The sequence below is a fragment of the Chinchilla lanigera genome, unplaced genomic scaffold (assembly GCF_000276665.1).
Source record: "Chinchilla lanigera isolate Chin_1 unplaced genomic scaffold, ChiLan1.0 scaffold00076, whole genome shotgun sequence".
Classification (NCBI taxonomy): domain Eukaryota; kingdom Metazoa; phylum Chordata; class Mammalia; order Rodentia; family Chinchillidae; genus Chinchilla; species Chinchilla lanigera.
The window spans coordinates 5,738,175-5,755,872 of record NW_004955477.1 but is presented as its reverse complement, the minus strand read 5'-3'; the positions used below and the strand labels follow the sequence as shown (position 1 = coordinate 5,755,872).

The 17,698-nt window shown below is 41.3% G+C and overlaps 1 protein-coding gene across 6 annotated transcripts in view; it reads right to left on the bottom strand.

The window, feature by feature from the left end:
* Positions 1-17,698, bottom strand: part of Ptpre (protein tyrosine phosphatase, receptor type, E) — a 149,329-nt gene that overhangs the window by 82,392 nt on the left and 49,239 nt on the right. For 4 of the 6 annotated variants that reach the window (XM_005402014.2, XM_013503076.1, XM_013503077.1 and 1 more), the window contains exon 1: positions 2,349-2,462. The exons of 1 other annotated variant lie outside the window; for it this stretch is intronic. The gene's annotated coding sequence lies outside the window, so the exon portion shown is untranslated. Of the gene's footprint in view, positions 1-2,348; positions 2,463-5,957; positions 5,981-17,698 lie in introns of those variants that run through there. One more of the 6 variants, XM_013503075.1, reaches the window with a different exon arrangement.

The following is a 17,698-nucleotide window of genomic DNA, read 5'->3' as shown; positions in this document are numbered from 1 at the left end:
ATATTTCCTTAAATCAGAACTAGCATCTACCATTTCATTTCTCAAGACCTTACACAATTATGAGCCTGTGGGAGACCCCTGATAAATGCTGGGTGAGGGGATGGACAAACCACCGCCTTGCTGGAAGGAAATCTGGCAAGTATGTGGAAAGAGGTCAGAAAACTAAATTTGGTCAGCCAATAACATGTGGAAACAGTTGGGAACCCCGGCCAAGATCAATGCAAATCATCGTGAAGTTGTCCCAAAATATAATTATCTACCTGCAAGCTATTTGAGAATCCACAGGATATGTGCTTGTACATTAATACTCTCTATTGCTCTCATAACAGTGAGAGGTTTTTTTCGTACTGATTTATTTTTTTTTAGTTGCGGCATGCCTGAGCCTCATCTTTGGTGGTGGTTGGAGGAGATGACTGGTGGTCAACTTTGAAAGGGACAGGGGTCAAGTTGGAAGGAACACTGGAGGTTTGTTGATGATTGCACCTAATGAGTTTCAGACAACTTTCCAAGATTGATCTGCTATCAGAGATCATGTACATTTCATCTCTAAGTGTTAGATATATCTACATATACATTTACACATATATACATGAATATATATATGTATGTATATATATATATATATATATTAAACTACCCTCCTCTCCTGTCACTTTGCTTCTTCTGCCTGCCTATATCTCTGTTTTCTGATTTGTCAGGTAGAGGTGACCAGACACACCTGGATTATTAACTCCAGGTTTTTACAAGGCCCAAATGAGATAATGAATTTGAGCACACTTTGCAAACTGTAAAGTGCTCCATATGCATGTGCTTTATTGTATATACAATTTATGTTTTAAGCACAAGGAATTTAAATGATCTGGAAAACTAGGAAATAAATCAAGTCCTGGTTTTCCCAATAATAATTTCTATTCATGACATTTCTAAAAAATTCATCAGCAGCAACAAAGTAGCTTTAATACACACACATACACACACACAAACACTCACTCACTTTGAATATTCAATCTAATCCACTTTTTTTTTTTTTTTTGGTTTTTCTCCGGTACCGGGAACTGAACTCATGACCTTGCGCTTGCCAGGCAGGTGCTTTTGCCGCTGAGCTAAATCCCCAGCCCCAACCCCCTATCTAATCCACTTCTGATAATAGATCAATCTTGGTAGAGTTGTTTGGAATGAGTTATATATCATCAACATTTTTCAAAAATTGGTGAAATTCAATCAATCCTCATCAGAAATACCACAAATCCAATTTTTGTTATTTGCTTATGTATATTTCTATTTAACAAGAAGAAAAGCTGTTTAGAGAATCTATTATGTGATACCTTTTTGTTCAGCAATTCCATAGAGATCCTTCTGTCCCTAACATTTTAAATACTTTATACTGAACTCCACCTCATAATAAATTTTAAGAAGTCACTTCAGATTGGCAGTGTTAAGGAGATGGCATTTAATCTCCTGTTGCTTCATGTCCCCATTCACTTGGGACACCACTCTGTGGACATGCTTGCTGTTGAGGGTGAGTTCCCGTCTCAGGGAGATTGGTCCCTGTCCTTGCATTTGGCACTTGACCTTATTCCTTGACGCAGTGGCCCAGTGGATCTGAGACATCATCCTGTAGCTCAGACACCCAAAAGGACCTATAAATGTCTTGTTTTCTTTCCTCCAATGTGAATGATGCCACCCCTCAGGCAGTTGGTGCTGGTCTGCAGCTGCCAAGGCCATCTGTCTCTACAAAGTGAGTGCCACAGATGGGAAAGCTTACACAGCATGCTAGCCTGGCCTTGTGCATCCAAGACAAGTTCCTTGTAGACCTGCTCACTCTCCTGCTCCAGATACCTCACACTGTACCAATATGCCACTTTTAACTAAAATGCCACTCCCCAAATCCAATTGTAAAAGAAAATCAAGAGGGTGGCTGTGCTTATTAAAGTAGGAAATATCCAACTTACAACGGGTGGATTTTCATGAGTCAGCCATCCCAGGGCCTTCACAATAGTAAGGGGTTGTTTTGCTAGAAAGGTCAATCTCACCTTTGATTCGGGGCCATCAGACAACCCTGGAGGCCCAAACAGACATCCTCTCTGCCATCCCCAATGCACTATTGACTGAGCTGTGCTGGATTAGAAATGGCTTCCTGAAACATAAACCCAGATTTCCTGTACAGAGTTGGATAAAGTTAACTGAGGCACTTGCCAAATTTTCATTTAACGAAGACTTCTTGATAATAGTCTTTAATCTAATTTTCATCCCTTATAGTTTAATGTAATTCCATTGCATTAAAATACAAGCAAGCACAATATAAATCCAAAGTGACAGGAAAAGCTCCCCTGTGCATCCCCCTTTACCTCTTGTTCTACTGGGATGATAGCAGGGAGACATCCTGGCCTTGGAGAATCCATGTTTCCCTGTTGGCTGAAAAAGGATTTCCAGAAGAATTCCAGCTCTGAACTGGGTCTGCTGCAAGCTTGGGGAGGAGCGAGTTTATATGGGAAAGCTGTGTTCCTGTTTTTCCTAAGTTCCTGAGTTTCCTCTAAGTGGAAATGGTGACTAATTAGTGTGCTCCATGACAAAGGATTACCTAGTAGATTCTCTTCAGGCACTTCTTGGAAGATCTCCGAGTCTTTAGTGGGGGTTGGGCAATGGAAACTATTGAGGGATTAATTTGTGGGAATTCTAATCCCACCTGTCACCAGCTTCCAGTTGCAGGCTGTAGGGGGAGAGACCACTCATTATTGGGAGAAGCACTGTTGTAGGAGAGGCTTTCTGGGCACTAACAGAAATCTCAAGGGCAAACAAAGCAGGGAAATGGGGGACCCATTCCCTAGAACATTTTCATCAGCTTTCCCATATCTGTCTGTAGTCTAGAGGCAAGCACAGGAGAGAGTTTCCGTTCTGCCAATTAAAACCAGTCACTCTAGCTGCTATGCCTGAAAGCCAGCTCAGGTACTTACTTGCCCTATTACAATATAGACTGGCCACAGGAAACTTTATTAAAGAAAAGTACAATTTTTTTTTGTCACAGTGCCCAATCATACAATACTAAGAAAACATGACTTGGTGGGGAAAACTCACATGTGCAGGAAGAGGCATAAATCATTAGAGAACAGCAAGCTAGTGAATGACTATCCTAAGTACATTTTAAAATTAAAATTCTCTTTACTTAATATGAGCACTTTAATTCAGTTGTCTTTTATTCCTTTGGTATTTCCATGAACCAAAGTAAAATAGTCAAGTTACAGTATCATTTAATTTTACTTAGTAGTGGATACCCTGTGGTACAAAAATATAAGACTTTAAAGAGTCTGGAGAAAATATTAAAGCCTTAATTATGTGTTATCCATGAATTCTTAATTCTTAAATTCCATTGCATTAGATACTAAGCCACTGAAACCCACTGAGTTGCAAGCATTCTCCCGTTGAAGGAATTGAGTCACCTTTGGTCACTGACATGGACTATGGTATTACTTCCACAAGTCTATTGCTTAAGAAAAAGAAAACCTAGGAAAGGGAGGCTCTGCTAAAAGGATTCTTTGAAATCCAATTCAACAGAGAAAAATATTGACTCCTTTTTCTGAAAGTCAAATATTAACATAGAAAGATTTTTTTTTAATGAAAAATCAGGGATTATCGCTAGTAAAGGGATTATTGCTGCTACAGTATTAATACATACATTGCAACCCAGTTAAATGCTTTCTTTAAAAGTTGGAAACAGTTGCCTTAATTCTGTAATGATGTTAATAGAAAGAATAACTGTGATGATAATAGCTGGCATTTACTAAGTGCTTACCTTGGGGTATCTCACTTAAATTCACAATTAGCCTAGGAAGAGGTAGGGAGAGGATAAAGAGGGGATCCTTTGGGTCAACGTGTCCATTCAGCAAGGGTCTACTGGGCTCTTCTGAAGCCAGTTTGCTGGTTGTGCATGGTGGTTTGTGACAATCTCCAACCTCAGGGAGTTTGCCTGCCCTGCCTAAGGTGGACCTGTACTTATTTCTGACTCGAAAGCAAGTTTCTAATCCCACAATTTAGAAGTAAATTTACTTCTATCAGTTGAAATCCTGAGGCTCTAAACTAAGTCTCAAATATTCAGCAATGGAAATGCAACAGGCTAAAAAGGTTAACCCGGTAATGTATCTTGGTAGCAGATGGGAAGATTACAAATGAGGGTAGTGGGTAAGAGAACATGGATAGGAGGTCTGTGCTTCAAATGTCAAAAAAGATTTTTGAAATTATACGCACTTTTAACCCAGGAACTCAGTAGTTTCCCAAAGGAGACCTGAAATGGAGGTGCAAATGGGGCCTGGAGGAGGGGAAGTGCTGGAGGGCGGGCTCTTTGGCTATCATACACCAGGGTGCAAATAAAGAGGTACAAGTAGTCAGCTCCTGGGCAAAAAGCTCATCACCTCTGGACAGGTACTGACTTCTGAATCTCTTGCTGGGTTTGAGACTGTGTTGGTGCAGCTGGAAAAGCCCAGCAAACACCTGTCACAGGATCATTCAGCTGGATAACTACTGACTAATTGACTGGCTGAAGGTGAATTGGCCAAGAGGCTGGGAAATCCTAGGATGGGCAGAAGGCAAGATGATTGTAGAGGAGCCAGCACTGAATGGAGAGTCAAGGGGTGCAGGGGTCACATGTTTGAAACAAACCAGAGTCCACCTCCCATGTTTTAGAAAGAGATTACTCTGTGGAGTCTGACCCTCATTTTATTTCAACATGGTAAGTATATTCATAAATTATTTGGACTTACTTCTTTTGAATGGCATCATATTTAGTTTGTTTTTGAGCCAATATAAACGAGGTAACACTTCTCCTTAGAATTCAGAGGCAATAAAGAATTGCAGACTTCGTGCAATTAATTCTATATCCCAAAAATATTATTCCTTTAATAATCCTCCTCTTTAATCTCACCACTGACATGTACCCAAGTAGCCACTCAGAATATTTGACTTCCAACACAGAATATAGCTAGCAAAATTGGTTTGGTAGGTAGCAAATAGTCTTCCTTCTTCTTTAGCTTGATAAATTGTTGATTACATTTCACATTCCTTATGGCAAAACAGCCATGCAACCCAAATGCCTTCTGTCACACCAGGAACAAGCATAAACATTTGTGCCCAGATGGAATAGCGCTGCTAAAGGTCCCTATCTAAAAGAAAGTGCCAACCAGGGCAAAAGAACTGATCCAATGACCTTAAAAAGAATTCTGGAACACATATAAAGTGTTTCAAACAAGGTTATAAAATTAGGTAGTAAAACTTAGTTGCCAGCACCACGGTGCTAAAGGCAGAGAACATGCAGAGTGTTTCATGCATCACCTGCACACAGGCTATAACCACTTCAGAAGCTCTCAGATTTCCTTCCCTTGATTTCTCTAGGAAACTTAAAGCATTAAATGGATTAAGTAGATCACAAGGCAGTTATGGTGTTTAAAGTTTTCTTTTTCTAAGGATATCAAAACCATGGAATTTTGTTGTTGCCTGGACTCCAAAATGCATTAAATATGTGACACCAACTGGCTTTTACTAAGAGGGTAATCCAGGAAAGCACTTTTTCAATAGTTTTTTGCCCAGCCAATCAATTTAAGAAGCAATCGCCATCTGAGCAATTACATGCCACCACGTGCCCTAATAGGTGCCCAATGTGTGTCACTGAGATAAGGCAAGACCCTTTTAAAACTAGCAACAAATCAGAGAAAGGAAAACATGTGGAAATTGTGTTCTCAATAATATGTTTCAGGATACTGAGGAGCCAAATTTTTTAAAAAATGTAACAAAAAGGTGATATGAGCCTGCTCGTACAGGTTGAAGTATAAAATCCAAATGTCACCTGCTGACCATATGGCCTTTTTTCTTAAGAAGATAAGCCTTTTCTAACAATGACAGCCCGCATGCATTTTTTTTAGCCATTTAACTACGCAGCAGAAAAAATTTTTTTGAAGTTTTGTACTCACCAAGGAAAAACAAGGACTATCGTCTGAAAAGGAAAGAAGAAAAAAACGTTAGTTTTTTGGTTGGTAGGTACTTAGGTTGTTGATTGCAGCTATTTCTTTATGAACAGCACTGGTTGCATATGCTCACTTTTGCTTCATTGTTCAGAATCATCTGGGGAAATTTTTTATCTTGACAGTAACTTCTTCTTGCTGTAATCATCAGCTTTCAACAGTGTCCTACCCAAACTCTGCTATGATCTCTAGTTGTCAGTTGGTGGTGGAGTGTGATCACGGGCCTAGCCCCAAAGTGCTTTGGTGTCCATCCTCCAGGACCCTTCAACAGTCTGCTGCTCCTAACATAGCATGTACAGTTTGCTTCACCCTGAAACAGCCCCCTCGGTTCATCTTCCTTAAAGGTGGCCTTTTGAAGCCTAGCTGGGGAGAGTTCCTCACCCCCAACTTACCCAGTATCATCCTTATCTAGCCTGGCCATTGATTTAGCTCTCATGTTCTTTTACTTAAATAGTCTTATTAAGATATAATTTACACACCATGAAATCCACCCTTCTAAAGTAGGGAATTCAATGGTTTTTAATATGTTCACAAAGATCACAAACATCACTATAATCTAATGTTTTAATAACATATTTTCATCATCCAAAAACAAACTCCATATCTGTGAGTTCATTAGCACCTGAGTCCCATCCTATCATTATCCCCTAGAAACCACTAATATACTTTCTGTCTCTGTGGATTTCCTAATTCTGCAACATTTGATATAAAAAGGTCATGTACAATATATGTGGCCTTTTACAACTGGTTTCTTTCACTAAGTATAGTAGTCTCTTTTTTAAGCATAATGTTCTTGAGGCCCATCCACATTGTTGAATGTACTAGTACTTCATGGACAAATAATATTTTATTACCATATTTTGTTTATCCATTTCTCAGTCGATGTACATAGCTTGCATGTTCTTGTGTGAGTGGCCATTATGGCAGTCTCATATTAGGGCTATTAGCCTGCTGTTTAACTGTGGGCAGAGACTATGCTCAGTTTTGATTGTGCATTTATACTGTCGAAAGGGTGGAATCATGTTTTGATTGTCACTATTTTAAAATAGGTAATGCAGTACATGATGTTTTCTGCCAAAAGAGACTACATGTTCTCTTAGTCCTGGCAAGGCTATTCTAAACTAAATACAATAAAGATTTGCAGTACAAAATTAAAACAAGTTGTTATAAATCAGTATATTGTTATAAATTAAAATAATTGACTCATGAGGTAAGTTCAAAGCCAAAGAATCAGAAGAAAGAGTTCTGTTACTAAGGGATTTTTAAATCTACTTGGATAAATCAATAGCTAACACTGTTCATAATGGTGGACACTGAATGCTATTCTCCCAATACTGGGAGCAAAGCACAGACATCTGCTCCCACTACTCATATTTAATGTTGTACTGGAAATTTTAGTCAATGCAATATGGCAAGAAAAACAAATAAAATATGTAGGGCTTAGAATGGACAAAGAATAAAAGTTTTATGTTCAAATGATATCATAGTCTACATAGATAATCCAAAGAATCCACCAAAAGTTACTAAGACTATTATGTGAGTTTAGATCACAGGATGAAAAGTGAATAAATAAAAAATCATTGGTATTTATATATACTGACAATGAACTATTGTAAACACAATTTTAAAAATACTCCATATAATGCCACAGCATCTACTAGGTAAGCTGTACAAGACAGCAGGGAGATAACCTGCTGAGTAACGTATAAAGTCAAAAGCTTCCTAGAGTGCTGTGAAGTCCTATGTAGCATAAAGCACAAGAACAGAGCAGACAACACTGAGTGTTAGGCAGGAAGTGGTAACTGATGATCACTGGGGACAGGCAAACTACTTTTGTGTAGAATAATTTATTTCAGGAGTCTACTCCTGCCATTCCCTCAAAAGCCAGGAAAGATGCCAAAAGGAGTGACTTGTGATGTTTGTCTGGAGTCAAGAAAAGGGAGAAACCCGAAGTAGATATTGCCTTGTTCCAGAGGGGTGGATAGAAATGCTCAAAACTAAATTCTAATGCAGTGCAGATTCATTTTCATGTAAGATAAAACCCAAAGGTTTGCAGAAGCTTCTGGGACAGGGCTATAGGTGGAGGTCACAGGCTTGAGTCAAACCAGACTCAGAATATAGGGAAAAAATCAGTCTGGTGAATAAATTTGTTGATGGTTAGATAAATAAGTGAATAAGCAATTGACAAAATTCCAATCAAACATACCAGTAACTTTGGAATAATTTTTTTGAACAAAGCAGGAATCACTAAACAATGGCTATTTCAAATAGACTATGTGTTTTACTGTTTTGTGGTTCATATATGATTGTATGGAAACTGTGACTATCAAATTTCTCTAAGTATAGAATTACAGCCAAAACTAAACAGCCAAATGTCCTCTACAGTAAGCTTTTACTAATTGAAGATTTAAAAACTGTGAAAGAAGTACAGAGAAAAAAATGGAGTTGGGGAGAGTGGTTCATGTGGGCAGATCTGAGAAGCTGCATCAGTGAGAAGTTTGCACAACAACCTTCCACAAACTAGACACTTCCTGCGCTTATCTTGAAGGGCAATATCCTCCAAAAAGGGGAAGTAGAGACGATGTTAGATTCACTGTGTCTGTCAAGTTCCTGGTGGGCTGCTTGCGGTGTCTCACCCACATCTCACCACTGTCTTAGGAGGCAAGAAGAACCACTGTAAACACAGAGACAGAATCTTGGTGAGGGTCACAGAGCCAGGCAGCAGAGCAGCAGGGAGGCTCACCCAACCCATCTTTGGCTTGGCCTCTGGGGAAAGCATTCTGCACTGTAATTCACTTTTATTTGCTTTTGTTTTGTTTCTTTTGTTGGCTGTATTATGTCCTGAGGTAAAGCTGTAACTCCTTCACAGCAGGCCCTGACCTCCTGTTTAATTCCTACTGTCTGAAACACTGCCTACAGCAGCAAGTGCCTTAGAAAGGCATTCTGCTAAAGATAACAATGACAGTGGATCCTTTATTCCATAAAAACCCTTCTAGTTCTAGGGAGAGCACCACTGTGTTCTATGCTCTATCAATATATGGAAAGATATACTGGCCATTGTCTTTCCAGTAGAGAGAAGAGTGAGTTTGGGAATGACATGGCTCACAGAGGCCTGGACCAGCCTGGCCATAGAACTGGAGCTTAGGCTGGTGGATCCCCAGAGCACAAAGCCACACCATTCTGCTTCCAAGGAGAGAGCAGGGAGGAAGCCCAGCCCACCCTTGGTGACAACATCAGAACAGAAATCCACCCTAAGGAAGGTGGAGAGGGCAGCAAGTTCAGCTTAAAGGGTTAGCACTCCTAAAGGAAGTGCCTGATGGCTGGGCTTTGTCCTGATCGTTCACAAGATAAGGAAAGACCAACCCAGTGAAGTTACTGTGCATACAGACCTTGCAAAGAAGAAAATAAAACTGCAATGTTCAGAATCAGTCCCCTGTTTTTAAGAGAAAAACTGAAGCTATTTCTCAGATGGACAAACATGGTCAATGTTGCCAAACTCAGACAAAAATAAAATGTCTTTTGTACACACTGGTGGCCTAAGACATTGTTAGCATCTGAGTGGGCAGCAACGATATTGCTTATCAACAAGCTTCTCCTTTGAATGGATAGCAATGTTTAAAAATTTTTGGATGCACATTTGCACTTTATTTTAAAATGTTTACATACACATTTCAACATGTATAATGTAACTTAATTGTGAACCTTTTATGATGGGTTAAGATTTGAAAAGCAAGCACATACAAAACTCTACTGCATGTCATTAAATACTGAGGATGCTGGTCTCAAAGAAATCTCACTGTGAATGACCAGACCCTTAGGTCAAGTTCTGTGATCCTGGCTGCATTGTCTTGGGCTCTTATTTTCCCCGAAAGACACTGGGCTGCCCTGAGCAATGAGTCAGAGCTCTGGGATAGCAAGTCACTCCCTCTCAATCAGGGTAACCCTCAAGTACAATGACCAGGACCATAAATTTACAGGGGTTGGCCCAATTGAGCAGGGCAATGACTACCAACAGGAAAATGACAGAGACCCAGTCACATGATCCCATGCAGTGGGAATGGATGGAGCCCTGGCAATGGCCCTCTGGCTGTCTCTGTAGACTGTCAGACAACTTTGCTTTGCTTCCAGAAGGGTTTTCAGATGATCAGGGGAAGTGCATAATGCTTCTGAATCATCTAGGCTTCAGATTCTCACTGATACCATACTCTGCCAAGTCCCACAGTTTCCTTGTTTACCTTCCAGGCATCAGCAAAGCTGTTAATTTCTGAGTTTTCTAATGCATGAAAGTCTGGAAGGAGCTACTGATCCTGGGGGAGGGAAGCCTCCCCACAATGAAGGAATTGGGTAAAATCTAATTAGGCCTACCCCACAGGCTCAAGCCACACTGAGAAGGAGGTGAAATCTATAAAATGAAGTTGGTAATACTGGGGAAAAATAGTACCCATTTTCTCTACTATCCATCTTGTCAGACCAAGACAAGCAAGCAAGACTTCTAAATATTTGGCAACTTTTAGAAATTATTCATGGGCAGCTGCTCAGCAAAGATCCACGCGCACCCTGCCTGCGCCTTAGCACAACCCTCCCCATCTCCAAGTATACACACAGGCTCTTCTCTAATTACTCCCGGAGGGGGTACCCTCTTTGGATAAGAAAACTATGCAAATTAGCAAAGCAGAGAAATCTTTTTTTTGCAAGTACAAATGTCTGTTGGTTTCTATAGTGCCACGTCTGTCATCTGTCTATGGCATTACCATCAGTGTGGAATTCAGGAGCACAGCAATTTGAATCTGGTATTCTCCCAGCCCTAGAGGAGAGGGTACACACACCTTCTCACATAGCGAGAGTCACTGTTGTGTTTTTTAAGAAGTCTTTGCCCCATGAGCAGCTTCTTTGCAGGGCTCCAGTATTTGAAAGTGAGATATGATGTGAACAGCCACATTAAGAAAAGGGACATCACCATCACAACAGATACTCTGTGTCAGATGTGCTACAGGGACCACTGATTCCACATTCACAAGAAGAATCTCATACTAGAGCCAATTTATAGAGGAAGAAACTGAGGTCCAGAGAGGTAGAGTAATTTGTCGCAGAGTCCCACCATGGTATAATAGAGTTGGCTCCTGAGCCTACCCACAGGTTTTTTGTTTGTTTGTTTGTTTGTTTGTTTGGTTTTTCTCCGGTACCGGAAACTGAACTCACGACCTTGCGCTTGCCAGGCAGGCACTTTTGCCGCTGAGCTAAATCCCCAGCCCCTACCCACAGGTTTTTGGCCTCCCTGCTCTCTTAGAGGATGGAACTGGTTGTACTCAGTCCTTAAGCCACAAAGGAACCCTTTGCCCATGAGACAAAAGAAATGAGGCCAGACCATGTCTTTTCCCCACTGAGAACCACCATATAATGTGATCTTACTGACTGCTGTTATACCTGTCTCCCTCACCCTCCTTACCTCTTCAGGGGTGCCCTGGAGTTACTTCAACAAGCGTGTATGGTTCAGGCCCTCTGGATTTTCTCTCCACCTGGGGGCCTAAGCAGAGGCCACAGTAATGCCCTTCCTCACAGGAAACCATATCTTCCCATCAGGTGCTGCACCATGACCTCTCAGCCTTGCCGGATTTATTCGCACCTGCCATGTGCTTGATATCTTGCCCCAGCCTTCCGGGCTTCCCTGGTCTCATTCCTCCTGACATTGCTGTCTTTTACCACCTTTTTGGTCTGTCAGTGGATTATTACTCCAACAGCATCTTCATAACAACACCACATGGTGGGGTGGGTATCCTGGGTATGTACATGTAGGAGAAAGCATAGTATGTATAGAGTTTGGGTACTTTCTGAGGTTTCAGTTTCAAGCAATGACTAGGGATCTTGGCAAGTATCCTGCAAGGATAAAGGGGGCTACAGTAATCTGAATTCTAACTTTGACCTTGGAGTAAGTCACTTCATCTTTTTGAGTCTATTTGTTCATCTTTGAACAGGGAATAATAATATTTACTCAATTGAGTTAATAAAGGAGATTAGGATCCAACACCAAGCTCAGTACATGACCAATATTCAATAAGACACAGATAGGGATCTGGAATTTGAGTGGGCAGGGCCTGGGATGCTGAAAAACCATTTGGATTTGGGTGAAGCCATGAGGAGGCTGCAGAAGTCAGCAAGCTGGACATGTGCCTCCTCTGCTCCCCATAAAGGTCACTTTGGAGGTTACAGAGGGCAAGAAAGTACACGAGCAAGCTGGGGATGGACTGTGGACCCCTGACTACAAAGGCAACCATACCTGTGATCCAGGGAGGAATGGAGGGGTGCACTCAGGGGCAAGGGCAGTAGGTACAGAGTCAGGGAAAGAGCTACTCCTCAAGCCTCGGAGTCCCGTGAAGGGGAACGGAGGGTGCACATCCAGGGGGATGTGAGGCCTTTGCAGTAGGGTCACTGTTCACTGAAGCAGGTTTCAGTCTCAGAGCCACAGGGGGTGACTTGTATGGCGTCCCTCACACACACACAGGGGATGAGACTGAGAGACTCAGAAAATATATTAAAATCTTAAGAAAAGGAGAAAACCAAACTGAAAACAACATGCATATTTTTCAGACACATGACTACCCAGAGCAGTTTGTTAGCTGTTTCTAAGAAAGATTTTGAAAATTAGGAAACAGGTAAATGAAATATCTGTCAATCAACTGGTTATTTTGCCTAAGTACCCTCAAATATTTTGGTTTAGTGATCTCCCCAACTGGCTGACCCAAGCGATATAAATAAGTGCATTAATACCAATTCCTATAAAATGCACAGAGGCAAGTCCAGATTTGAAGCAAATATGACAGAAAGTGAGAGGGAGAGAAAAAGAGAGGGGAAAATGTCATGAGCATCAACCATATCATCTTAAAGAGGAAAAGTTGACTCTCTATTTAAAATAGAATAAAAGGTAAGCTTTTGGAGAATTCCTAAGTCACTGAGCTACTAACAAATCTGTCTCTAGGCTTGATGTGCATTGCTGAAGACAAGCACCTATTTTTCCCCACCACTGAAAAAGTTCTGTGAACTCGTAATGAATCCCTCCTCCACAGAAAAGAACACTGGAGCATTCATTTGGTAACAAAAACAGCATTATAGCAAAAATATGCAGTGCGCCATTCTGGAACAATATACTACAACAAAAGTGTAATGTTTAACTGCATTCTGTTTTGTCTACCTAGAAGGTCAGTTTTCCTCTTCCACTGCTGGGCTGTGCACCCAGACAGCTCAAAGAAAATGATTTTCTTTCTTTACAATTCAAGGAATCATCTCAAAATGCATTTGCTTGAGCTACTGGGCTATACAGTTGGAATGGTTCCAGACCTTGGCAGAAGGCATAGATGCTAGAGGCCAGGTGGAAGGGAGCTTACACGTGTCCTCACATACCTGCGGGGTCTCTGGGCCCTTATGTGCCTCCTGAACAGCCATTGGTCTCTCTTTAATCATAGAATGAGGGAGGGAGAAGGAGGCTGTGCATGCTCTTGAGCCAGAGCTCTGCCTCCTGACATTTCAGTGACCTCTACACATGAGGTCACTGATAACATCCCTCATAGATTTGCTGTGATGATTGAATGAGACAGCATTGTGTAGATGAACCTGGAAAGAGAGAGTGAGGCCCAGCTATGGACAGAACATCCACTAGTTTATACCTAGGAGTAGTTGTGGATGGGGCCACACACCCAGAGGTCAGTGTAGCAGCCCTTTGGAACCTAAAATCACATGATATGAGGACAGCACCAGGTAGGATGCTCTATGTGTGGGACCCTATTTAATCCTCAAGATACCTTGAAGCAATGTGCATGAGAACAGTTGATCAGTAAGAAGCCGAACCAGAAACTACCCCCATCTGAATCTGACTCTAAACTCCATGATCAGTGATAAGCTTCAAGCATTAGGAAAATCCTTGCCTTTGGTTCCAGGGCTAGAAGTTACTTCGTGGGTGACAAGCTATGTTTGGAAAAGTAGTCTCCAGGTGATGGTCAGGGTCAGGACCCAGAAGACTAGGGGAAGGACAATGGCCATGTGACCCCCTTTCCAATAGTACTCTCACAGTCAAACAGCATATGTCCCTATTTCATCTGATGCATTTCCACTAAGCTCAGTGAAATATCATCATCCCATCCAATGCCAAGCTCATCTAAGATTTGAGAGCAAATGCAAAGGTCCCTGCCAGACTCATTGAAGACTAAGATGAATCTCCAAAAAGGTAAACATTCCATAAGCTGAATTTGGAGAAAGTGCATGAAGTTCAATGCTGTGCCAGAAGCTAACCAATAGTAGCAGAGGGAGCTACTGAACACCTCACTCCATGCCCTTGGCCATCAACAGGAGCCCCTGGCCAGCCTGAGTGACCACCTCACGTCCTGTCTGGATCTTTGACCAATGGAGAGTTGGGAGTGTCACGGCTCTAACATTCTTCTTCCATTAAAACTAACCTGCAAATCTGTTGCTCTTGAGAGTTTCCCCAAGAATGAGATTAAGAAGTACTGTGACCCTCCCCAGCATTAACAGTTTTTCCAAGTCCCAATTACCTTTAGTTAACTGTGGTCCAAAGATATTAAATGGAAAGTTTCAGAAATAAACAATTCCTAAGTTTTAAACACCTCACCATTCTGAGTAATGTGATGAAATCTCTTACTATCTTTCCAGGGACTTGACTCACTCCTTTATGCACTGTATCCACACTGTATATGATACCCACACATCAGTCACTTGGTCGCAACCAAGTGGTTAATATACTGACTGTTACAGTAGCCCTGTTCTTGTGCTCAAATAATCACTATTTTAATTAATAACGGTCCCAAAGCTTATACAGACATAGACAATTTTGCTACAATACATTGTTAGAATTGTTCTATTTCACTATTAGTTATCATTGCAACCTCTTACTCTGCCTAATTATAAATAAAGTTAAGTGTGAAAAGGAAAAACATAGTATATGTAGGATTAGGTACTATTCAAGGTTTTAGGCATTCATTTGGGATCTTGGAATATATCCTCTAAGCTTAAGGGGGACAGTTAAATAAGCATTCAGTGTAGGGACTGGATGGGAACATGTCTGACCTTTTTTACTTGAGTGTTCTTTCCATCAAGGAATTGAGATGCACTGAAGCCACAACAACAGCAAAGCCAGGGTACCATGCACTATGTATCAAAGACCAGGCAGGCATCATCCCACCGACCCTTTGCTACAGAGTAGAGAGCCGAGAAGAGCCCTCCTCACCTTACAGAAGAGGAAACTGGAACTGATAACAGGGTTAACATCTCCAAGGCATATGTCAAATCTCGTCCTAACCCCAGCCTGTTACATAAGAACCATGTTACAACATTTTCTTGATACTTTGTCTTGGTTGGGCCTTTCTGTAACCACTGGGGTGGGATGTTTTAATGAACCACTTGTCCAAAGGTGCCATCCCTGTTGTGAGTGACTCACTAGTATGGTGTGAACATTGGGGAAATGAAGTTTACATCTGTGTAAAGCTTGACTTAATACTTCAATTCAGTATGACCTACAAGCAGGACTTCACTGTGTGACATAAGACACAAAGACCTTTGCTGCCATTGTAGACAGTGACACCACACTTCTGTCACAGATATGGACAGGATAATAACCCAAGCTGATCTTGCTACATCAATTAATTCAAATGATATAGAAACATGTCCAACTACTGACCCCAGATAAACTTCACCTACAGGATAGCTTACTTTAAAAATGACTACTAATTCCAGACCTTTATAATTTAAATGAAATGACCCTTCTCTCATAAATAATTCTGATGACATGAACAGAAATATCATTCACCTAAAATTTTCAGTAATGGGTGAAATATAAGGTTATTGTTTTGTGAATTCAGCCATAATGAGAACTTGAGCATATACTAGCAAACCTACCCCATTGTAGGAGTAACAAAAGTATAATCAAAACATTCAAATGTCAGAGTTTGGAAGAATAAATAAAACTTTGTTGAGAAGTTCATAGGCATCATGCCACCTATGGCTGTAACATGTTATAGGCTGACTAGCAGATATTTATCAGATGCCTGCTGTATTTGAGGCATGTGACTACATAAAATCTTCAGGCCACACAAAAATGTGCATCAGATGAGTTGTGGATGGTGGTGAGGGAAAAATCAACCCCTGGGGACAAGAAAGAACAGATTGAGCATGCAGTTCTGGGTCAGTAAGGAGCGGCAGGAGGAGATGCAGGCTTAGAGATCTGCTTCCAATTAATTCTGCAAATATAGACCTGTCACCTGCACAACTGTGACTAAAGTGATAAGCCTCCTCACTGCCCTGCCACTGCACTGACTAGCTTCTGAGAGTCAGGGTAATCTTGGGCGCTAACCAGCCACTCAGTTCCTAAAGGCCTTTGGAATACAGGGTCCCTAGCATCTTTGCCTCTCCCAGCTGGAGTTCTGCATGTATAGGGGGAAACACCCTGATTACACATTTTGCACACACACATGTGTGTGTGTGAAATCCCTCTGTGAAACAACTAAGAACTCAAAACTTCAATATTTTGACATTGGGATTGAGTTGCAAATGAATAATAATTCTGGAATTCCTGAGCAGGAAGAGAGGAGATATCCTCATCTTCCTACTGCTGGCTTCTTTAAAAGCACCTTGGCTCTGGATCACCCTCACCACAGGCCCTTGGAACAAAACCATCATGCTCATGAACCAACAGTACTCTCTACCAAGCACCCAGGACCTGAACCAACAGCTCTCTCTTGTTCTTTGCTTACCAGAGTCAAAAGATTCCCAGGCTAATCTGTCCTTTACAGATGCTGAGGACAAGAATGCATAGTACACCGGTGTCCTTTATCACCACAGGCCACCTTGTGAAGATGTTAGAGTGTCTCTCTGCCACCTGCACTCACCAACCACCTTCCACAGGCAAACTGGACAGGGAATTACTTCTGGTTATCAGATTTGTCCTGTCCACTTATGTTATTATTGTAAGATGTCCACATGATGGAAAAAAATGGAGAAGTAGAATTCTATCCTAACTCCAATGCTAGCCTTCTTAATCAAGTATTATAGTATTAAATCTCTGATTAGTATTTTTTAATTAAAGGACTGACTCAGGGATGCTGTGGAGATGCAAAAGGGCATTTCTTCATCTTTGGCCAGGGATCATCGCTGCAAACCTTCTCAGCTTACAAAATAAAGTTGTCTGGAACACAGCACCAGGAAAGTGTTTGTGTTTCCTGAAAAGCTGGGAACATTCTTTTAATCAGACTAGAACAATACAAGCCATTGTGTTTCATTTTTGCCTTGTCAGCCAGGAAGCTCAGGACTGAACTCAGGCACAATTGCAATCTCTTCTTATCTTTAGGGAAAAGGAGCCAGAATTTATTGAGTGTCTATTTGTGCAATGCTTCCAAAACTATTCAATGCTCTCAACCATTCAGCTATTTTTATTACAAACTCATGGGTTAGAAAGTCAGAGCTGAAAGAAAACAAGAGCTCAGTCATTCAGCTCGCAAGTGAGGAAGGCAGCATCCACCTCAAATCCATCCTGATACAATGTTTGTCCCTTCCATAAAGTGCCACAGACCCTTTTTGGTGATGAAAAAACACAAATGTCATAAAATAGCCTGCAGGGTGTGATGAGGGTGAGGGCGTTTTCCTGCCCTGACGTCTGACCAGGGCCTGCCTAGATGGGAGAATAAGGGTGA